This window comes from Triturus cristatus, chromosome 8 (assembly GCF_964204655.1).
Source record: "Triturus cristatus chromosome 8, aTriCri1.1, whole genome shotgun sequence".
NCBI classification, from domain to species: Eukaryota; Metazoa; Chordata; class Amphibia; order Caudata; family Salamandridae; genus Triturus; species Triturus cristatus.
Window position 1 is genome coordinate 560908411 of NC_140591.1, and position 24826 is coordinate 560933236.

Consider the following 24826-nt stretch of genomic DNA (forward strand, 5'->3'; position numbering starts at 1 on the left):
ACAGTTTTGAATGTTTTTAAACTCAGTGATGTAGTTTGAATTAAAAATCCTGGCATTTGAAATACACACATGTTTAAAATAAGAAACCATTAAATACGAGTGAGTTCAAATTATCAACAAGGCTGCCAATCTGTGTGCAGGACAGCAAGAAAGAGTTGGTCTCTAGAGACCCAAGTAGGAGACAAAAATGCGATGTCAAAACGCGGCAGGTTCGCAAATCCAAACCAGTGGTGCAGCTAATGAAGCGGCACCAGGACCCCACCGGTGCTTTCATTTGAAGCAATTTATTTAGCAGCCAGCTTTATTTTTTGCAAGCACCTTTGTCTGGCTCGGTTTGCTCTTCTCTGCAATAGCTTTATTGTGAGGTAGGGTGGTGCATCCAGGCAAATGATGGGAAGACTGGAAGCCACCAGGCAGACTGGCCTCTTGGGAAACTGAGCAGTCTGCAGACACGTCAGTCTTTGGTGGAGGAAGGGAAAGAGAAACAGATGGCGGACACTGAAAGAGATGACAGAAGACAGGCTGGCAAATGGTGTGCACTTTCGCGGCCGTTTTGATGTTCTCAGTGGCCACGCGGCTCACTGAGAACATCAAAGCGGCCGCGAAAGTGATCACAAAGGCGAATAAATGGTGCGCGCGCCCGGTGCACATGCACTGTAGCTAGAGGCCTGAAAAGCCACTAGTTTGCACTTCCAAATCCCGCTTACTAAAGCTCTCGCCAGAGCAGCGCTAAAGCGCTGGCTCAGGCGAGACCTTAAAAGCACTGGCACTCAGTACCGGACAGTACTGGCCCATTTAAAGCACTGCCTGCATCATCATCGAGGATCCTGTCGACGATGCTAGTGATGTGGAGTCTGACATTGAGGAAGCGGCGCACAGTTAAGGTGATGTATCGATCCAGAGGAACTGCGAGGATGCGATGTGGATTTCGTCGTGGTCATCAAGGCTGCCTTCATCGAGGGATGCGAGAGCTTGCGCCAAGAATGCATCGTGCAGCAGGTGGTTCCGAAGGCATTGTGGGCAGCAGCAGCACCAATGTGGGTTTATAGGATGGGTCCAATCCACGCAGCAGTGGAGATGCATCGGTTCTTCTTATGGTTCGGATGCGTCAGATCTGTGGGATCCACAGAGGCTGGCTGAGCACCTTAAACCCACTCCCAAGGGTCCTGTACTGGGATGGCACTACTTGGCAGGTTTGACTCACAGATGGCAGAGTCCAGGTGCAGATGAAAAGTTGTTGGAAGCCTGTTAGGTCCCTACGACTTCCGATCAGGAGGTTAGCCAGCAAGTCCTTGGATACATTCTGTGGTCTAGATTCAAGAGATGCAGGTCTAGTCCTTCTCACCCAGTGTTAGAAATGGGATTCCTAGTTGGCTGAGGTATGCCCCCAGGCCAGACAGGTACCACCACTCTAGTCAGGGTACGCTAGATACAAACTGAAAGATAACCTGTCCTCACCCTCTGGTTGCATGGCACAGAGAAGCCAGGTTTATCTAAAGAGCCAATGTGTAAAGTATTTGTGCAACACACGCACACACAGTAACAAAATTAATACACCACCAAAGACTCCACACAGGTTTTGAAAAATAGAGAAAATTCATCTGAGCAAAATAAGACTAAAACGACAAAAAGCTAATCAGTAGAAGTCGAGATATTAATTTTTTATGATTAAATGCAAAATTAGTGCTTAGAACTTACTAGTGGTCAAAAGGTTGCTTTAGATCGCAAGGGACCGTTGTAAATCCAAAATTCAGAGTGACCTTGATCAACGGCAGGCCGGCTACAGGACCCAGACAGGTCCAGCTGAAGAAATACCTTGGATGAAGCTTTTGTCAATGTTGAAAGTCTACTGCGTAATTGTTGAGCAAAGTGGGCCCTGCGTCATCGTTGCGGCCCATTAAACTGAATGCAATGCACTGTTGCCGAGTCGTGCAGAGTGTCTTCATCGAGCTGCGCCGGCTGTGGAACCACTGTCTTCGGAGAGCCTCTGCATCAGCGTCAAAGGTTGATGCAGCAGTATCTCTGATGCAGTTGATGCAGTGCATCGATTTTTGATTAAAACAGCTGCAGAACCCACTTCTTAGGCTCAGAGCTTGGAGGGGGCACCTCAGGCAAGGGTAGGACTCACAGAAGCAGAGTCCAACAGTACCAGCAGATTTGTAGGAAGTATTTTGTGTCACTGAGACTTCAGAAAACAGAAGACAAGCTAGCAAGCCCTTAGAGATCACTTGGAGGGACGGCAAAGTCCTTCCAGCAGAGTCAGGGAACAGCAGGCAGCAGGGCAACAAGCGGAAAAGCAGTCTTGTTGAGTCTTTGAAGCAGCACAGCAGCTGACAGAGGTTCAGTTCAAGATCCAGATGTGCGTGATTTTGGGGGGTCAGAGACTCAGCACTTACACCCAAAAGTGTCTTTGATGTAGGGAGTGGCTTCAAAATAACTCTCTGAAGTACACAAGCATCCCTGTGAACCCAGTCCTGTCTGCCAGGCTAACCCTGGGGGTAAATTAGTGTTGTTTTGTGTGTGGTCAGGACACTACTTATTAAAGTGTGTCAGCTCCTCCCATTGCTCCCTGCCCATGAAGACCCCTCAGAATGCAGATGAATGCACATGAGTGATCAGAATTCAGAAAAGTCTCACCTTCCTGTGTTAGTGGCTGTCTAGAGGGAATGAATAAAGTCTAGCTGTCACTCAACCCAGACATGTATTGGAGACAGGCTGTTGAGCACAAAGAACAGTAAGTACAGAGAAATGTCCACTTTCTAAAAGTGGTGTTTCTAAAACAGTAATGTTATATCCAACTTCACAAGTAAGGAGGATTTATCATTACCATTCCAAACATATGCAACATGAAAAAGCTACTCCTCTCTGATAAGAAATTACAGCTTAAAAGCGTATTAAGGAATTCCCAATGCTGGCACATGAGAGGGGTAGGCCTCAAAGTAGTAAAAAAGGAAATAGGCTGTTTGTCACTACCAGGACATGCAAAACATAAAAGTACATGTCCTACCATTTACTTACATAGCACCCTGCCATTATGGTAACTTAGGGCCTACCTTAGGAGTGATTTATATGTAATAACAGGGGAGTATATGGCTTGGCAAGTAGTTTTAAATGCCAAATAGAAGTGGTAGTAAGCTGCATACCCAGGCACTGCAGTGGCAGGCCTGATACAAGGCTACAGCTGTGGGTGGCACAATCAGTGCTGTTGCCCAGTAGTTGCATTTGAAGTACATGCCCTGGGTATATGGAATACCACTTTATGAGGGACTTACCAGTACAACAAATATGCCAGTCAGGTATACACCAATGCCATCATCTTTAGGGGAGAAGCACATGCACTTTAGTGCTGGTTATCAGTGATAAAGTGCTCAGAGTTCGACAGCCAACATAAAGAATCAGGAAAAAGGAGATGCAAAAGGCAATAAAATCTAGGGAAAGACCACCCTAAGGATGACAGGTTGAACACCCAGGCAAGAGGGCAACAGACAGCAGGACAGCACAGCATGACATCAATCCTTCAGAGCAGCAGTCCAGCAGAACGACAGTCCTTATAGCAGCATACCAGTCGTTTTTCCTGGCAGAGTATCCACAGGTCCAGAAGTGTACTGAAGAGTTGGTGTCCGAAGTCCAGTATTTATACCCAGTTGTGCCTTCGAAGTGGGGAGAAACCTTTAGAGCATTGCCTTTGAAGTGTACAGGTGCCCTGCCTTCCTCGCTCTGGCTCCAGTAAGGTACATAAAGAGGTAAGTAACCCTCTGTTTGGAAACGCGACACAGCCCATACAAGTTTTAATGTGGTTGGGCACAGCTCCTCCCTCCCATCCTGCCAGTGATGGACCATTCTGTCACACTAAGCTCCCCATTGTGTGTGGCTGTATCGGAGGAATACAAAAATCCCAACTGTCACCCACACCCAGTCATGTGACCCAGAGACATGCTGCAGGCACTAAATGGGCAAGGCAAGAAAACTACAACTTTATAAAAGTGGCACTGTCATAATTGTAATTTAAATTCTGACTTCAGCCCAAATTGGGATTTTAAATTAAAATTCCAGAGACACCAAACATGGAATGGTTACTGTTAGCCTGGGCTTTTCCAGAGGGTTTATTCCCAGATGTTTTGCTATTTGGCCTCCTGTTTTGGACCTGTTTTTGTTGGTTTTATGACTCTGGGCACTTTACCACTGCTGATCAGTGCTAAAGTGCAAATGCTCTCCCTGTAAATTATTATGGTGGATTGGTGATTCCGTGGTTGGCATATTTGATTTACTGGTAAGTCCCTAGTACAGTGCACTGTGTGTGCTCAGTGCCCTTAAATCAAATGCTGCTAGTGGGCCTGCAGCACTGATTGTGCCACACACATGAGCAGCCTGTAAAGGTAACTCAGACTTGCCACTGCCATGTTGACCTGGCAAGTGCACCCACTTGCCAGGCTCTAACCTTCCCTTTTCACCTTCCCTTTTCTTACATGTGAGTCACCCCTAAGATAGGCCCAGGGTACCCCTGTGGGCAGGGTGCAGTGTATGTGGAAGGTAAGACATGCCCTGATGTGTGTGGCATGTCCTGATAGTGAAATTCTGCCAATTTCATTTTTCACTATTGAAAGGCTATCTATCCCATAGGATAGAATGGAAGTTAATTTATAACATCTTATAAATATAACTTCCCATTGGGATAAGATTGAAAGGTTTGTATGGAGTTTTGTATGTCTGAAGTCAGAATATAAAAATGCATCTTTTAGTAAAGATGATTTTTATTTTGTGTGTTTGAAAATACCACTTATAGAGAGTGTGTATTTTCTTGCTTAGCCATCCTGTATGCCTCTGCTGGTTTGTAGATTGACTGTCTGGCTTTTGAATGACAGGGGCTGGGGATGTACATTATCTCAGACGGCCACCATGATGTGTTTCCTGCCTTTCCTGGATGATTCAGGGCTGGGCTGAATTGACCTGGGCTGCATTTAGAGTAGGGATAGGAGATTTCTTTCGCACTTGAATGGTCCTGGTCTGCCTGGGACAATGCTGTCTCCACCTCCTGCCGGTCAGCTGCGCCAGAGAGGGCAGAACTGGTTTTGCCTGGGCAAAGAACTTCTCTGCCACCAGAACACAAAGGAATTTGTGCTTTAAAAAGTGGGGCCCAGACCCCTGAACTGTAGATTACTGCTGAACTAAGGAACCTGCCAGGAAGAAGAACCGGGAAAGCTGGAGGCCCCTGTGTTGTGTGAAATTGGGGTTGGCCTGCAGTAATTGCTTCTGTCTTGAGCAGGGAAAGGACTGGACTGTGCTTTCATCATCCTGCTGTTAGAGTTTTCTCCAAGGGCTTGAAGAATAGCTTGCCTCCTGTTCGAAGTCTCAGGGATAGAAAATACTTTAAAGATTACATCTGGGATTCAAAACCTTTGCCAAGGAGAAGAGCTGCAGAAACTGAGGAGAAGTACTGCCCCTTTGCTGGGTGCTGTCTGGGGTTGGGCTGCAGTGGCTGTTTCTGTAAAGTAAAGGATAAGGACTTTGCTGTGCGCTGTGTCCCCTGATTGAGGAAGATATCCAAGGGCTTGAAGTAGAGCTTTCCTCCTGTTCTGGTCTCAAGGACACAAAGACTTCACAACTCAGCCCCATTTAACTCCCTTGCTGAGAGTTCTGACCTGCTGAGAAGTGCCTATTGCTGTTCTGGGCCTCTGGAGGTTGTTCCTGTTGTTGGGAGCTGGAAAAATAATGCAAAAAAGAGAAGCACATTGCATCCGCACCTGTTTCCAATGCATCGCCGAAGAAACCAATGCAGCGCCTGCTCGCAACTGGAGAAAGTGCTGCATGTCGCATCAAATCCCTGATCTACGAAGGCCAAGATCACCGCACCAATTCCAACGCAGTCCCAGCTGTGCAGCTGCAAGAACAAACGCATCGTGGGACCGCAGCTGAAGAAATCGACGCAGCGCCGTTGCTGCTGCCGCAGCCGCATCGAGAACTGACGCATCCCGAATCCTTATGGATCGCACCGGGGGGCCAAGTCGACATCAACGCTGGGGCCGCAGTAAGAAACCTACGCATCAAGGTACTTTGTGTTGAAAGTGTCACATCTATAGTTTGCTACAGACAGAACTGTTTCTACCTTTTAAAAGTCATATTTTTATTACTGTATTGTGGATTTTTGTCATTTTGGTCTTGTTTGGTTTAGATAAAGATTACTTCTTTTTCTAAATTTGTGTGATGTCCATTTGTAATATTTTCACTGTATTACTGTATGTGTGCACAAATGCTTTACACACAGCCTCTGAGATGAGCCTGTCTGCTCGTGCCAAGCAACCGAGGAGGGGTTATTTTAGAAGGGCATCCTCTGCCCCAGGCGCACACTCCCACTCCCGCCTCCTCCTTCAGTCCCGCCCCCCCTCCCTGCCCATTGGCCACCCCGCTCCCGCCTCCCGCTGACCCTCCCTCCCGGCTCCTTATTTATGACGCCCCCTCAGCGACCGCGCAGCGGACGCGCGCAGCGGGAGCGCCGACTGAGCGCCGAAGGTGCGCCAAAGGTAAGCCCGTCTGCGCCCGTCCGCGCCTGGACCGCGCCCAGCGCCAGACCCCCTGGTCCCCGCGCCCGCCAGCCCCCCCGCAGGACCTACGACTTCGCTACGCTCATCGCACTCAAAACCGCCCGAGCCCCCGGTTGCTACCGAGCGTCCCCGCGACGCACCCATGGACCCTTCGCCTGCCGATCCTGCAACTTCTCTTGCCTCCAAACAAGCACCACGCCCACCAAGACGGACAACAGCAACCACCTCAAGTGCATCCTGCTCAACACCCGCTCCGTCCACAGACACGCCGTGGAACTCTGGAACCTCCTCGACACTGCATCTCCAGACGTCGCCTTCCTCACGGAAACCTGGATGAACGACTCTTCAGCCCCCGACATCGCCATTGCCATCCCGGACGGCTACAAGATCATCAGGAAGGATCGCGTCAACCAGACCGGAGGAGGCATCGCCATCGTACACAAGAGCACCATTCGCATCTCGACTGACTCCATCGACATATTCAACGCCGCCGAATACCTGCACTTCCAGATCCACACCGACCCCAAGACTACCCTCAGAGGCACCCTCATCTACAGACCCCCGGGACCACGCGCACAGTTCTGCGAAGACATCGCCGACTTCATCAGCCCTCACGCCCTCCCCTCCGCCGACTACATCCTCCTCGGGGACCTCAACTTCCACCTGGAGAGCAACAATGACCGCAACACCACCGCCCTGCTGGATAACCTCGCCAACCTCGGACTTCAGCAACTGGTCAACACCCCCACCCACTTCGCCGGCCACACGCTCGACCCACTCTTCTCGTCCAGCAAGCACGTCACCTTCAGCCACTCCACCGGACTTCACTGGACCGACCACAGCTGCGTCCATTTCAGCTTCAGAAAGAACACGGTCCACCATCACCCGAAGCAGGCTCCCCACAGAAACTGGAGCAAGATCACCGCCGACCAGCTCGCCACCTCCCTCAGCCAGAGCCCACCTGTCAGGACCACGGACCCTAACACAGCTGCCCTCGACCTCACGCAGTGGCTGACCTCCTGTGCCGACGACCTCGCGCCACTGAAGAACCCCCTCACCAGGCCCAGAAGCAAGAAGGCCCCCTGGTTCACCGACGAACTTAAGGACTCCAAGAAGGCCTGCCGCACCCTCGAGAAGGCCTGGCTCCTCAACAAGACCGCCGACAACAGAACAGCACTGAAACTCGCCACTCGCAGACATCACCAGCTCATCCGCACCACCAAGAAGAAATCTCTGCGGGAACGACTGGACAAGAACGCCCATGACAGCAAGGAGCTCTTCAACATCGTCAAGGAGTTCTCCAACCCCAGCCTCCAACCACGGCCAAGCTTCAGAAAAGACTTCAGCGTATTCAGAACGCCTCCGCCCGACTCATCCTGGACGTCCCCCGACGCAGCCACATCTCGTGCCACCTGAGAGACCTGCACTGGCTCCCGGTCAACAAGAGGATCACGTTCAGACTCCTCATCCACGCACACAAGTCCCTCCACGACCTAGGCCCAGGGTACCTCAACAGCCGCCTCACCTTCTACACGCCCACCCGCCGGCTACGTTCCGCTAACCTCGCCCTCGCCGTCGTCCCTCGCATCCAGAGAGCCACCGCTGGAGGAAGGTCATTCTCCTACCTGGCAGCTAAGACTTGGAACTCCCTACCCGTCTACCTGCGGATGACCCAGGACCACCTGGCCGTCAGGAAACAGCTCAAGACCTGGCTGTTCGAGCAGTAGCAGACCCCCTTCCCCAAGCGCCTTGAGACCCTTACGGGTGAGTAGTGCGCGATATAAGTTCCATGATTGATTGATTGATTGATCCTTACCCTGACTAGGAACAAGGGTCCCTACTTGGACAAAGGTGAAAACCATTGCCAACTAGAGACCCCTATTTCTAACAGTTTCCTTGTTACATTTGGTAATTACACTTATGAAATGTAATAAAACAACTTCAATGTTATCCAATGGGAGAGGTAGTCCTTACAGTAGTAAAAAAAGGAATTCAAGAGTTTTTCAATACCAGGACATGTAAAACTTAAAAGTTCATATCCCACCTTTTAAATACATTGCACCCTGCCCTATGGGCTGTTAAGAGACTTCCCTAGGTTAGACTTAGGTGCATTCAAATGGGAGGCTTGATGCTGGCAAAAGGTTTACTTTGCCAGGCCGAAAGGGTAGTTTAAACCTTCGCACATAGGATGCAATGGCAAGCCTCGGCCGTGTCTAAAGTGCTACTTGAGTGGGTGGCATAATCAGTGCTGCGGTTCCACAGGTAACATTTAATTTACAGGCCCTGGGAACAGGTAGTGCACTGTAGTAGGGACTTTCAAGTAAATTAAACATACCAATTGAGGATAAGCCAATTCAACATGCTTTTAAGGAAAGAGCACAAGCACTTTAGCAGCACTGGTTAGTAATGGTAAAAAGCACAGTGCTAAGGTCAACAAAAACAAATTCAGCAAAAAATGGAGGCGTGGAGGCAAAAAGTCTGGAGATGTCCCTTTCTGTTAATGCACAGATTCTAACGCTGCCCTGCACAGCATCAGAATATGTGAAAAGATGCTGTTTTTTACTCCTGCACTTATTGTGGCATACATGTGGTTGCATGCTGATGGGCCAGTTGGTTATTGTGGCATAAGATTGTTTTATATTTTCAAATATTAAAAATAATAAATATGGCCCTCATCTCGCAGATCTTCAACTGAGACAACATCTGAGCATTACTAATCACCAAAAATATATACTTGACATTGGATGTGTTTTGAGGTAAGAACAGAGGTATGTGCATGAAACATGTCATCAGTGGAGGATTTGCCGCTCTCATGTGATCTTACAAATTTAGATCTGAATTGCTAATGTAGATGTAGACTCTAGAGGAAATTCCTTTCATCCATTGGTTGCTTCTGGTCTGCCTCTTTCAGACATTGCTTTTTGAAAGTTCACATTATGGCTCAACGCACAGAAGTATTTTCCTTTCATCATACTGTAGCCATCCCATTGGCACATTAGGTGCACGAGTCTGTTTGCTGCAATTGCACTGTGTGGACTGTTCAAATGTATTGCCATGCAATGGAAGCCCATGGTTATCATGTATCTATTTTAAAGAGAGAGCAGGACTGCAGCTCTGCCTACTGCACACCAGACCAGATTTGGCTCCTGTTACATCCAAGTCAGGCTGGAATAGAAATATTGACTTTCCTCCCGTCTGGCTGCAATCCTTGTGCGGGGATTTTTCATCGATGTTACAGAGCGATAGATGTACTAAAGAGGGTACGACATTTAATATAAGAAAATTCTTTGACCAATTTATAATGACAATACTGTCGTCTATTTTATTTGCAGTGATGAATTAATATATCAAACAACATTTTTACAAATTAACTATGAATTATTTTTGTGTTTTTTGAAATATGAATGATAATTCCTATTATATACTGACATGAATAATGTACTTTGTAGAAGACAACTGTGGTTCAAATTTACCATATCAAGATGACAGCTCCATTTGCGCACCCTAGAAAGACAGCGTCGGTTAAATTTTCAAATCATTCTGTGACCTCAGGGTCCTTTGGAGTGCTTCCGGTCTACGGACGCCTCTGAACATATGAACTAGAGGTATCTCTGACCGTACTGTACACAGTGGCTATTGCAGCTGCTGTTGGAAGTGAAACAGAGGCTTTGTGGCTCACCCCTTCCCTCCGCCGGATAGAGACAGCAGAGCTCACGCCCCCACCAGGAGGAATCACCACTGGCTCCAATTCGTTCCCCCTGCAAAGAGGAAGCACTCCTGAACCACCCACGCACTTTCACCAGCAACCTTTGTAGAGATGGCTGGTTGTGCCACGTCCTTACTGCTACACTTAGGGTAAAACTGGCTTACCTGCAGGGGTGTAGCTTCGGAGGGGGAGTGTTTGGGGTGTTACACCCCCCTAATAAATGTATTATTTAATAAATAGTTGGGTGCAGGAGCTTTCAGTCGGGTATGATAAGGTATCTGTGGCTTTCACCTGGGATTTTTGAATACTCACTCAGATAAAACACACACACACACACATACACTCTTGCCTCTGGTTGGAAGTTCTTTAAACATGGTTATTTTACAAAAACCTGTATTTTGAGTCCCCCTCGCAATCTGGACTCCTTTACCATCTCACTGGACCTTAAGCCCCACTCATGCACTGCTTCTCATATAATGATTAACAAGATATGCTAGCGTGATTGTCAGAAAATCTGAAGCTAACGCCCCACCCAGTCTTACTGCCCATGCTAGGCCCCAGCTTGCCTGGTCACTCTGCTGAACTAGGGGATAGAGGTACATGTGGAACTCAGTGATCCCACTTGCAAGCTAGAAATATGCAAAGTTGCAATTATTTCGAGGTATCCTGCCCCTCTAGGACATTGTGACCTGACCCTGCAGAGGCCCCTCTCCAAAGGGAACACTGCACCTGTGCCCCTCATCACTGGTGCTTTGACACAGTGCTTTAGGGGTGAGGGAGATGGACCCTACTCTATACCAACAGCTATGTGGATTGTGCCTACGTGTCACCTTTTGGACCTGACAGACCACGCAAACGTGCTTACAATTTGTAAAAGCGATTCTACATGAGTGCTAGGGTTCGCAGTCTCTAAATTCCTGCATGGAGCATGGCTGATTAGCTATAAAGCCACTGTCACTCGTAACAGAAAATTTGCTAGTGTCATAATATGTGTGCACGACATGTTAGAATAATGCCCCTTCTTGTAAGAACTTTGCTCTATAAGTATGATTAATTAGCAAGACGGCTCTAATTACTCGGTATTTTTTCTGGTGTGAGTATCACTTGAGCACTTTGTGCAACATTTAGTAAATTCATTTGTATTCATGTTCTTGTTGATTCCTAAGCTGTTCTAACTTCATGCTTATTTATAGAATATGTTTTATTTTGTTAATGTATCCGCAGACTGTTTACAAATGAATTTTGTATGATCAGTTTTAACTTGTTTTTGTCAATGATCTGTAAAAAAGAAAAAAAGAAAGGTGGACCCTACAGGCAGTGGGTGCAGCTGGTTGCCATGGTCTCTTGCAAGTCATTGTAACCTGAGTAGTTAGAGTGGTTCCAGCCTTCAAGAACTGCAACATTCACATACAAGTGAGAACTGCAGTGGGTGTCTCTACCAGAGAAGAAGCACCTACAGGGACCGTTGCTGTGCCCTCAAAATCATCAGATACCGTCATCACTTAGCATTAAATTATAAGTTGGCACTGCAGTGCTTTACTCTCTGGGGGAGAGGGGTGTCCTTTTACAGGAGGGGGTCACAGTAGTTCTCTATACTAAATCATTAATTATCTTTTGTGGCTGGAGTGCTTGCTAGCATCATTCAGGCTCTGCAGCAGCACCATCACAGATAAGTGGTTTTGTGGTTTCTGTCCTTTGACAAATGTGTAGCTCTTTGACAGGAAGCACTGAAATGGCTTGATTTTCTGTTATATGATTATGATACCTCGCAGGCAAGGTGATAGTGGTTGCATTCATGCAGATCTTCAGCTCTCATAGCTTCTTACCACATCATAGTATGTCCCAATTGTCCACTCTTATCCTTTCCACATCCTCTGAATCCCTTTTCTTCTATGTACTCACTTTCTTGTTACAGCCAACTATTTTGTAACATTTCAGTTTTTATGCATTGTACCATTGCGTCTGCATGCGCTGAGAGCATGATTTGCTGCCATTTCTGGAAAATGTGATGTCATCCGCTAGGCATTTGTAAATGGCTTTGCGTGGTTTTTCTTCTACATCCTTTTCATGTAAATTATAGCTCGACTGACTGCATGCCCAGGTGCTGCAGCATTGATACATATGTGAGGGCCAAATGTGCCTCCACTAAAAATACTGTCTTCTTCAGGTAAAGGAAGAACTAATTGCCTCCTCTTAGTGTCACCTGTTAGTGGGTTACCGAAGAAGTGGTTGCCTTCTTTGTTGATAATCAATTTTGCATGGAGGGAAGTGTTATGTAGGCGAGTTTGGTGGCCCAGTAGTCAATGGCATCACAAGACATCACCTATTTCTATAGCGGTGAGGCTTCTTTACACATCACCTAAATCTGTGGTGATATGATATATCAAAACCAGACATGTTAAATTCAGGGGCCTAACTGTTGCTTCTTTAGGTTTGTTTTGGAGAGTTAGAGAGTGGGCACCAGGCCCGGACTGGCAATGCCGGGCACCGGGCAATCCCCCGGTAGGCTGCGAGGGGTGGGGGCCGTTTTTTTGGCAGGGGGCCGGTTTCAATGCTGGGGCCGATTTTTTGGTCCGACAACGCGACGCCGCCGACGGCGTTACTAAGATGGAAATCACTACTCTGATCTCTCTGTGTGTCACGTCACGTCTCTCCTCACTCCACGTGGGTGCGGGACACGGGGACAGTCTGCAAAAAGCACAATTTTATTCATCACCAGAGTTCACTGATATCATCACTCGCCTTCGCCTGCTGCAATAATTTTATTATTTATATCACCTGACCTGCATTAGTATTAGGGGGTGGGTGGGTCGTCACTCGGGCGCGCTCGCGTACAGCGCGCAGTCGCAGAAATCTCCTCCGGCGCCAGCCCGCGCGTGTGCGTAGACCGCGGTGTCAGTTCACCCCACCCCCACCCTAGGGTAGGGCGGCCTGGTGACATGCGCATTGGCGTTACACAATAAAAAGTGCGCGTGACCCCGACCAAGGAGCATTCCAGAATCCAGACCAACAACAGCCAGCCACTAAGAACAAGACAGAGACTACTGAGGGAAAGAGGCACGGGCACCCCATAATTTATTTCTAATTCTAGCCTCTGTCTGCTGCTGTGACACCTGTCCCTCCCTCACTAGTACCGACTGTCCGCCGTCGACTCGTCGCCCGCCACCCGCCGAGGTGAGTCAGTGACAGTGTCTACATGGCATTGGTTGGCAATGGTATTTGTTTGGCACTACTGTGGGCCGGGCCGGGATTAAACAAAGGGTATAGCGTATAGGCCTTGCTTTCCCGCCCGGCCCAGGGCCTTCCTTGGCCTATCCCTTATTTTTTATTGATCCCCGGCCCGGCCGGTCAGCGCAGCGCACTAGCACCCTGGGGGCCCCTGGCCTGAGTCAGGATTGTGGATTTACTTAGATTAGAGCCAGCCAGGCATTTGGATCACTGAGCACTGCAGGCAGGCCTCCTTGCTGTTCGTGACCAGGGGCCAGGGGGCGGACAACACAGCGGCGATGCCATTGCCTGGTAGGTAGTGGTGCAGCCTGCTAGCATAGCCGGACTGAGTCTTGCTCGCAGCCTCAAGCACAGGCAGGCCTGGCAGCCTGAGCAGCCAGTGGCTGGCTCAGGCTGCCAGGCCTGCCTGTGCCTGAGGCTGCGAGCAAGACTCCGGCTATGCTAGCAGGCTGCACCACTACCTACCAGGTCCGGTTCTAGAGGGTGGGCCAGGCCCACCAAACATGAGCCTCCTTAGCCCTCGCAGTCGCAGTGAATCTGCCACCGATGTACAACAACAATAAAAACTGTTAACTTGTGATTTACGATCCTGCTGCAGAGCAACCATTTGTCGGTTGGTAGTTCGTAAATGCAGATAAACTGAATTTTATGGGAATAGCTCAGTGGGTTACTACCTCTGTCACAGATATCCTTGTGTTACTTGCAGTTCAGAAGTTATTATCTTAACATAAGACAGTGACCAATGAACTGTCATCAAAAAACTGCATACAAACTTCGCTTTTTTGTGTTGTGATGTAGTTAGAACTTCTCCATTCTTTCATTATTCTAATGTTACTAATAAGAGTTTGTTTGGGCAGTTATACATTTTTATCAGTAAAACCAACCCTGACCACTGGAGTACTCTTTAAATCCTGACTTTGTGCTTCTACCGACCAAACCCCCGTAAAATATACTGCCCACCAGAATGGATGAAGTGATTTCTACACCTTGTAATCCTCATTAGTTTATGTGACATTTCGCGTAAACTGATTTTGATGTATTGTCTCTGTATAATGTGTGCTGTTATGTAAAGTACTGTGACACCTTACACTGATATGAGTAGTGCTATACAACGAATGAAATGGGTATGAGAGAGGGGCAACGGAGAGATAAGGGGCACTAGTGGAGGGTGGCAGTGAGGGAATACCAGAAAGAGGTCATGGGGTGGGGGAGCTACGGAGAGATGAAGGGTGTGGGTGGCAGACAGTAAGGGAGGGTGGCAGTGAGGGAGTCAGAGGAGGAGAACACGGGGTGGGGGGGAACTATAGAGAGCTGAGGGGCACTAGTGGAGAGTGGCAGTAAGGGAAACCGAGGTGGAGGTCATGAGATGGGGGAACTACAGAAGAGATGAGGGGTACTAATGGAGGGTGGCAGTGAGGGAAGCCAACGAGGATATCATGGGGCAGGGGGAACTACAGAGCGATGAGGGGCAATAGTGGAGGGTGGCAGTGAGGGAATCTGAGGAGGAGGTGGGTCAGAGGCTGGAAGGGAACTACAGAGAGATGATGGGCACTGGTGGGGGTGGCAGTGAGGGAATCCGAGGAGGAGGTCACGGGGTAGGGGGGGAACTACAGAGAGATGAGGGGCGCTAGTGAAGGGAGCAGTGAGGGAATCCGAGGAGGTGGTCACGGGATGGAGGGGAAACTACAGACAGATGAGGGGCGCTGGTGGAGGGAGCAGTGAGGGAATCTGAGTAGGAGGTCATGGGGTGGGGGGGCTACAGAGAAATGAGGGGCACTAGTGGAGGATGGCAGTGAGGGAATCCGATGAGGGGGTCATGGGATGGGGGGAAACTACGGGGTGATGAGGGGTGCTGGTGAAGGTTGGCAGTGAGGGAATCTGAGGAGGAGGTCATGGGGTGTGGGAGCTACGGAGAGATGAAGGGCACTGGTGGAGGGTGGTAGTTAGGGAGTCTGAGGAGGAGGCCATGAGGGGGAGTGGCTACGGAGAGATGAAGAGCACTGTTGGAGGATGGTAGGTAAGTTATCTACAGAGAAAGAGGTCAAAAAGACTTTTGTACCAGCACTAAAGCCGGCCCTGTCAGGGCCTTTCTGTTTTTGTTTATTTAATTAACAGTCATGTGATTAGGACAACTGTAGAGCATACTTTAACATGCATGCTGATTACATTTACTGCTATATTCAATGTTTAAAGTTTGAAGGTGATTTTACTTTTGTTTTTTTCTGGGAATAATGAAAGTGGAACTGAATGGTGGCTGATATGGGGCTGTGTCCCAAGTTCAGCTGTGAGATAAGGTGTAATGTAGAGGGGTGGTAGAAAAGTGGATCATCAAGTCTGTAAGGGAGTGTGCTGCACAGTCAGGGGTCAGGTGGAGGTAGTAATGAAGAGGGTTTCTCCCTGAAGGCTCGCACAGAGGGAGCCCGAGTAGAGTCACTTGCTAGATACTCCCACCTTAGAAACCTCCTCTTCCCATCAAAGGGACATTACATGGAAGAAAAGCACTTTTTTAGAGTGATAACATTTAGAAAGAGACTTGGAAAAGAGTGTGTTTTACTGTACCTTGTAAGACTAAGGAGAGATAAAAGGAGGGCCCTGAAGCAGGCCTGGCTAGATATATAAGCGATAAATCAGGCCAGCAGTGGCCCACCCGAATGTACCTTTGGCCCACCCAAACAAAAATTTCTGGAACCGGGCCTGCTACCTACACCTCCCTTTTGCAGGCAACCCTTTGGTTTCTCCTTCCACCGGCAGAGTCCACTGCTGCCGGAGCGAGGTGGTGGTGGATGGGTGGCTGCCTGCCCTGCCTGCCTGTGCCTGCGAGAGTCTGGCTATGCTAGTGCAGCACTGTGGATACGTGTGACTGTGCTCCCTTTGGTGGCGCTGTTGTGCTGCTTGACTCTTGGGGGGCTGTAACTGGGGCAAAGGTTGGGGTCAGCAAGTCTGCTTAAAATATATTTTTCAGCACAAGCCCCAACTTGGGGCTTGTGCGGAAAAATATATTTGAAGCAGACAACAGGGGTTTCTAGTGTTTTTAATATTATTTTTTTAACACGACTGAGTCCTTTTTGTTTTGTTTTCCTGGCCACTGCCCGGTGTTGCCACTGGGCTCTGGCACTTGCCCCGCTTAGGCTAACGTGAGGGGCCTTTTTTAGCTCATGTTCAGGACAAAGCCTTTGTCCTGAAGTCTGATTTTTGGGACGGAGTCCGAGCCATGTGGATTACCGAGTTTAACAGAACATACTGCCAACACGTGGCAGTCAGCCTGGTCGGGCCGCGTTCAATCCTTATATCAGGGTGGTTGTGGTTGTTGTAGTGTAGTCCGCATGGTTTTCTCAATTAGGTTAGATGTTTCAATGCAGTGTCAAATTATTGTGTGGTGCACATGGATTTTTCTTGTATCTCGATGTCATTGTGATAGTTCAGTCAGTATTCACGCAAAATAACCGATGTTGTGTGCTGAGAGACAGCGCCCTTATCCGGCTGCTAACACGGTGCCTGATTTTGTATTCGCTGTAGGAAGTGTTCTTCGTATTCAAGGCACACAGTGACAAGATGATGAGCTGCGCACAATATTTACATGCCTTTACTTATCTCAGTAATTTCAGCATCATATCGGCGAGTGACCTCAACATAGAAGAGGGCATTGCATTGAAACACAGACATAGGCAAGTCAAAGGTGGCAGCTGCTTTTCTTTTAAGATGCTGTTTATTTTAGGGCCACACATTTGCAGCAACATTCTCCTCTCACTACCATTATGGGGATACATTACATAAAAACAGTACTAGACAAATCACATCTTTCGGGAGAGCAGCATTTTATAAAAGCACTCCAAAGTGTGCCCCTCGTGCACGTTCTTATTAATAAAGTTTTCACCAACTAATGCAAACAGAATTTGAAACTAGCCTACAAAAAGTGTCTTATGGGCTCCAGGATCATAGGCGATTCTGATATAGGATTGTAATTTAACATCTTATGGTGCAGGTTATAGAGTAAAGGGCTTTAACGCTGCTACCATCTTCTTCAATGTAACTTTTGACCTCTAATGGGCCTTTGCACCCTTGATCAGTTCCATCTGTTGAAGGTCACCCTCGGTGCGTTCCCTAAGCGCTGGCACAGTTGGTTCATGAATCATGACCTATATTTTGTTTAATTTTCCGGATTTCAGGCCGATTTCACAAGAAAGGAGTTTGCGCTGGTAAAATGCGCACTTGCGTGTTCAGTGCTAGTGCCTCTTTTGAAAGTCGCCTCCTGCTGCTAGGGCCTGCTCTTTTGCTGTGTGAGGAAACCGAAACGGCCCCAATTACTTCCGCTTGGCTAGCGAGTTAGCACTTGGCAGCCATGTGCCAAACAACACTCTCCCTCCTGACCCTGGCGCACATAAACAGACACACACTCAGGGAGGTGGCGGCGTGCTGGTGGGTGCAGTGAGGGAGGTTTGGGGGGGCAGAGCGTGACTATACCAGCAAGTTAAAGCCAAAATTGTTCGCTTCAGTGTTGAAGGGGAGGAAAGAAGTAATACCTTTCCAGGAAAGGTATTACTTCTTTGTCATGATGAAATCAATTGTTATTGGACACTTCTCCAAGTAGCCAGGATCGCGCACTTCTATACGGTGCAGCTTTTTATGCGGTTGTACATTCTGAAGCAGCGCATTGATTCAACAAGATAATATGTAACCTCCCCCGAAACAGTGGCTTCTATTTCCGCGCTGTTTTCTTTATCTCACAAGTACTACTACCTCGCTGAGGCCGGCAATCAAATATGTAATCACACAAATACGCGAAATCTATAGCAATTTTACACTGACTCACTCCATTTGGCCTGCCACTACAAAATGATAATAGAACATCATGCTGCAGTAAGGAGGAGAGCCTGAGGCCAGATCACATTCATCACTTAAGAGGCATTGATTGGCACAGGTACCGTACAGTAGCAGAAAACACGCAGTCTCGTAGAAATAACACCGGCCTTCCGCATTGTAGTTTCTACCTAACTTTTCAAAACATTCCCATTAGAGTTTGCATTGCATTGCCTGCTCAACAATCTCGTTGCTATCTCTGAATAATTGTAATACTGATCTGTTGAGAATGGGACCAGATTTACCATACCACACTAAATGTCCACCACTGTGACCCCCCCCCCCCCATGGCACAAGATCACTAAATTGTACTGATAAAGGAGATAATTATATGTTATGGTTACAAGGCCAGTGTCATATGTTGAAATCCCCCAGTGACGCAATTAAAGCCAGGAAATGCTGGAGAGGAGGGAAAGGAAAGGGGGGAATAATGGAAATTTGGGGGGAGAAACTTGGAGGAGATAACGAGACAGACGTCCTGTTCACTCATAAGCTTGATAAAGGATCCATTTTGCCCTTTAGGAGCAGGTCCATGTACACCATAGTACCCCCTAGTAGTGGTTGTTCACTGCGCTTGCTCGATACACACCATGTGGGGGCTGGTCTCACTTTTACTTCTCTCTGATTTACTACTTGTGCCTATTTTTGGTGCTCTCTGAAAGAATGTCTATGGGTACATATGACTGGGTGGGTAACCTGGTGATCTTGAAGGTCATCATCTACTATTTACTGTGGTTTGAAAGTTGATACAATTGAATATGTAATGAAAAATGTGCTGTAAAATTCACAATTTTGGTCGGTTGTTTTCCAAAATTTTCTTGGGGGGAGAACCCCCCCAAACCCCCCTAATAGCGGTCAGGCTCGCTCGCAGCGCTCGCTCGCTACGCGCTGGACGGGGGCTGGTCTGCCAAATTTGACGGGGGCTGTTCTGCCAAATTTTGCCAGGGCTGATTTCAGTTCCCAGTCCGGCCCTGGTGGGCACCTTTCTGAGATGACTAAGGAGGACAACTGAAGTGTTGTATACCTCATCATGTAATGTGTTATGGATGCATTCTAATTGTAATTGTAAATTTTATTTATGTAGTGATTAAAAGAGGTGTGGCGCAGTGGCCAGGGTGCCTGACTCTGTACCATGGGGTTTACGGTTTGATTCCCCAGTGCCAGCAGCATGTTAGCCCATCACCATGTGACTCTGGGCAATAGCTCGCTTAATATTCCTGACGGCCCCCAGCGCCTTGACACCGTCGGGTAATTGTGCGCTTTACAAATCCTGGATTGCATTACTAACTCTCATGAGGCATTGAAGTGCTTTTAGTACAGATGACATCATCATTTGTAAGCGAGTTTCTAAATCTCTTGGCGTTGCTGAATGTGAAGTGCTGGTAGGAGTATCTGTGCTTGGTCTCAGTAAAGTGGCAGACTGTGGCACCAGGTCTTATGTACCTAAGATTGCATACCTGCTACTGCCAAGCTAGGAATGCTTTCGAGCTTCTCTAAAATAGGTAGGTTGGATGAGTAGGATGGACATTGATAGTCTTTTAGGATGTGGAGTGGGAATGTCAGGCTAGGTTACCACATAACTCCATCTCATAAGCAAGTTATTCTTGGGCCTGCTACATGATGTTTGTTGGACACACAGAGTTTTGAAGTGGCCAGCAATTAGAATTACAAGAGAGAGTGAGCTGAGAAGAACAGGACCAGGCGATGCCTCGACTTACCAGTGCAAAGTTCTGTAGACCTTTGGATCAGGAGATACTCTCTCTCTCTCTCTCTCTCTCTCTCTCTCTCTCTCTCTCTCTCTCTCTCCCTCTCTCTCTCTCCCTTTCTCTCTGTCTCACACACACCCCCACACACATTCACTGCCTATTTCATTTCTTTCACTTTCATTTATTTCTCAAATGTTGTATCCTCTTTCTAACTGCTACCTCTCTCTACACCCCATTTTCCCACCACGTTCTCAATCTCTCTTTGTCTTATTGTCTCTGTTTGGGGTATCTAGAGAGATGTGTCAATCATAATAATCGCCAATAGGACATGAACAAATCCCAGTTGCACACAACTGGAAACTCTGTCATTCTCCCTTTCTTCTTTTCTTGATTCTTGATTGTCTTCTTTCATTTCTCCTCCATGCCTCACCCATTCATTTCCACAAACCTTTTTTCCCAATCCAGGCTTAGCCATGCCTGTTTCACTCTCCTTCACTTTTAAAACTTCTCTTTCTCATTCCTTTAAAACTAAGCAATTAGTCAGTAACACTAGCAAACCATTGTTTTGTATCACTCAGGCTCATCATCGATTATTCCCTCTAGAGGAACTGACCCTTTTTTGAGCATCACTTTAATACTCATTTTTCCCTGACGAACACATACATGGTCTCTCTTCAGAACTCTCGCTCATACAGGCACGCATTCAATTTCGCTTGCACTGACACCTTCTTTGAAAACATATTCTCCAGTCCATCCACCCAAACACACCTAGAAACACAGAGTCTCTTACATACACACACACATACGCACACACACACACACACACACATGCACTGTTTTCTGACCCAGGTAGGGAGGTGGTGTGCCCTGAGTGACATGTTTTGCTGAGAATGAATGCCTGGTGTTTGCTGCTCTGCTTGTGCTATATATTTTCTGTGCTTTCTTGTGATTTTGCTTCAATCACAGTTTGCCCATTTACAGACTATAGCAAAGTGCATCATTAAGTGCTATATCTCAGCATTCCCAATTTACTCCTGTTAAATTACAGGCATGTGGACCTACATATTTCTAACCTTCAATGTAGTTATATAGGAGACCATTAATAAATATGTTCTTTTGATTTTCTTTAGGGGACCACTTTTTAGAAAGCAGCAAGGCATTTTCAACTCTTGTTGACAGTAATCTATGTAAAAGTTGAGTAGCTTTATGAAACAAAATGGACCACTGCACCCACTGAGAGGAATATCTAACTTTTCATTATCTAAAAAGTATGTTCGAGCTTCATCTCAGTGTCTTTGGTCCCACACACTATTATTTCCTCTCACGCACTGCCTTTAAACCTTGATATACACCCCTCTTGTCAACACATACATGCACACCACACTGCCCTTACCCTTTTATCTTGGGTTCCATCCATGGACTCACTGTGCCATCTATGCATTGAATCACTCTCATTGATCCATGTACCCATTAATGCAGTCACTCATGTATCCATTCAACAAGTCATTGAGTCCTTCTCACGCAAATAATCAATGAAAAAGCACATTCACTTATAAATTAGACCAATTGACTTCGTCACTGCTCTTTATATTGGTATTTAACTTTGTCACTGCTAATTATATTGGTATTTTAGATTACATGGAACTCAACTTTTATGAAATGTTACAAATTGGGACCATATAATGAAAGCTAATGTATTCTGCATCCATGGGAATTTCTTTAGTATCAATAAATCACGAGGCACTTACACAATCTTCTTCCTATAGACAATGCAATCGAATGATGCTATCCACAGCACCTTGCATTGCAGACATAGAATTATAAACTTTGGTAACCAAAGCTGCTTTGAGTATCACCTGAGTGCTAGTAGGCTGGACCACAACATGGTCTAAGAAAGGAGCACAACAAGAAAACAACAGCGTAGAGTCCAGAGACTACAACTGTGCATACAGAAGACCAAACATAGCCAAGCTGAAGTGTGGAGCGCCTTGCTATTAAATATTAAAATATCAACCATCCAATAAGTGGGTAAATGTATCTGTTCATGATATCAGCCAACGGGCTTTGGTCAATACGGTCTAGACTTCATTGGTATCACATTGCTAGACGGTGTCTAATGAGACCCCGCTCTGTATTACAGCGCAAAAACATGAGACCCCCAAACTGCTCAGAAATCATTGAATGTTCTAGTCTTTCACCGAGAGCCCCACACACCAATACATTTAGACTGAGTTTCTAATGTGACGGGCTCCTGCCTCTACATTATTGATGAGGGAATTACTTTGAAGTTAATTGTAAGAGGAAACCTCTAAGAAATGCTACTTTATGCTCAGAGTGAGGTCAAACTTCCGTTTCACAATAGCAAATTGCCTGAAAATGCATAAAAAGAAAAATGATTTCATGATGAGGACGCCTGTTTAAACGCGGCCCGATGAAGAGGTTTTGATTATTTTGTTCAAGCAAATTGAAGCTTAGCGTGCTAAATTAAATGTTCAATTTTTAATTGGGATTGATACTCATTCATGTTAAATTGGAATTTATGAAGGTTATATGCAAAGGTCTAAACATATTTAGGCCTTCATTTCCAGTGTAACTTTTTTTTCTGTTCAAGGATCATATCATGAGTTTCATGGTAAGTACACGCAATTTTCCCCTGGTGAATTTCAGCAGGTCAAAACTGACAAAATTTACTGAGGGAAAATGGCCGGTGAATGCCGCTATAGGTCAGTGATGGTACGTAAAGTATCAAAATCTGCATGCTTATGTGCCATTCTAAAGGGCACAGCGTGCAGCAGGAGATACTTATCTCATCTTATAAATTCTGATCCCCAGACCACCGAATTTTAAAATGTGCAGTAATTATTGAATCCTCACTCAGGCCACTCGTAGTGAAGGCCTTTGCATGAGTTTTGTTAGATATTGCTTTGGGGGAAGAAGCTTGAATTTACATTCACAGTTTCATAGAACGTTTGATAGCGTTAAAAAATATTTCATTTGTTTAATGAATTTCTCATTGTGAGAATGTGCGATTGGATAATTCCACAAAGTGCAGAACTGAGGGCGATTTCTTTCTAACAGGTACAACATGAACAGAAATATTCAGTGTACAATACCAGGCCACTACAAAAGGGCTTACCGCGGAAATGCACAGATTTATTGTTTAAACCTTGAGCTGAACATACACACATGTGCAAGGAGCAGTCGCGGTCTGTGCCGCTAAGAGAGGTGAGGCTGTAGGGCTGGGAGGGGGTAGAGGGGGATTTCGACAGACGACCATGACTGCAAATTAAAATAAATAATGAATTTTCCCTCATGGTCGTCTGTCGAAACCCCCCACCCCCACCCGGCCCCACCACTCTTACCTGCACGGGCCACGGCTGGCACGGAAGCCACAATATTTTATTTATCACAGACTTGGCTTCATTGACACTAAACAAAATGTGGACAATAGTGATATTAATAGTTCATTGCACTGTAATGCAATGTGGGGCAGTTGAAAGGTGAGCTTATTTGTCATAGCAGCAGATAAATTTGCGTCGATTGCGGCAGAACAATGATTGGATTCTCATTTTAATTATAATGACCTGCAAAACGAAATCACCGGGTAGGGAGTATGCTTTGAATTTCCTGATCCATTGTTTAATCTATTTATTTACTAAGTCCCTCTACCTGGAACAATGTTAAAATAGGAACATTCTGGCCAAACAATAATTTTCACTTTATTTATTTTTTGGGCAAGGGGAGGGATTTATATTTAAACAAATGTTAAAATTGTGAACAATATGCCTTTTCATTAAACATGTGAAAGGTAGAGAGAGTACTACTTCTGCTGTGGTCTTGCGTATGGCATGAAGGATATTTTGAACGTAAATGGTTCCATCCATTGGAAGAGGGAGGGTTAAGGAAGCGCTCTAACTAGTTGAGATGAGGGCCTTCTCTGTTTGATGGAGGGGAGGCACAATGTTCAATAGGTCTATTGCAGCAGGTCCCTGAGGTATTACTAGTTAGGCTCAACTGCTGAGTTAGTAATTGAAGGCAGTAATGTAGGGTTTTGAAATATGTCTCGGTAACCTGCAAGACTGTCACCTTTCTCTATTGCTAGTTTTTTACTATGTACAGAATTCCTGGCTCACAGAACACGAAATAGCTACAGAATGATGGGGTAAGCTGATCCCAATACAGAGAGAGATAGTGTTCCTTTTGAAGAGGCACGACACATGTGAGAAGGATTGAAGAGAGTTTATTCAGTTAACAGGAACGACCCCTGAAAGCACCAGCCACTCTCCACAACTGCTATCACTCTCTCTGGCCTACATTCTAGAACAGCATCAGAGAGGACAGGTTGCCAGGGAGCATAAGGCATTCCAAAGGCATGACATAAGAATATAAAGATGACATAGAAATGCATGAGAAGAATATAACACATCTCCCCTCTTAAGAAAAGTTCCAAACAAAATATAGGTAACAGTATGAACATATGAAATTATCATATTTTTGGGGGACATCCCCCGAGCAAGAATCAGCTTCATGTGCATCAGCGTCCCGCTGGACCTTTAATGACACTGCCACTTCAGTACTTGTGCATGGCATCACTTTTCTGGTGTTCCACCATTTGCCATCAGACACTTTTACACAATTACCCTTCACAAGAACAACTCTTTTGGGGCACGACCATTTCGAACAACCTTTTCTTGCTTTGTCACCCAAAAACACTCTAACAAACATGCCCTCAGTGAAAAGACGCTTGGGTTTCACAACATTCTTATTATGCCTTTGACAATAAGCTTTCT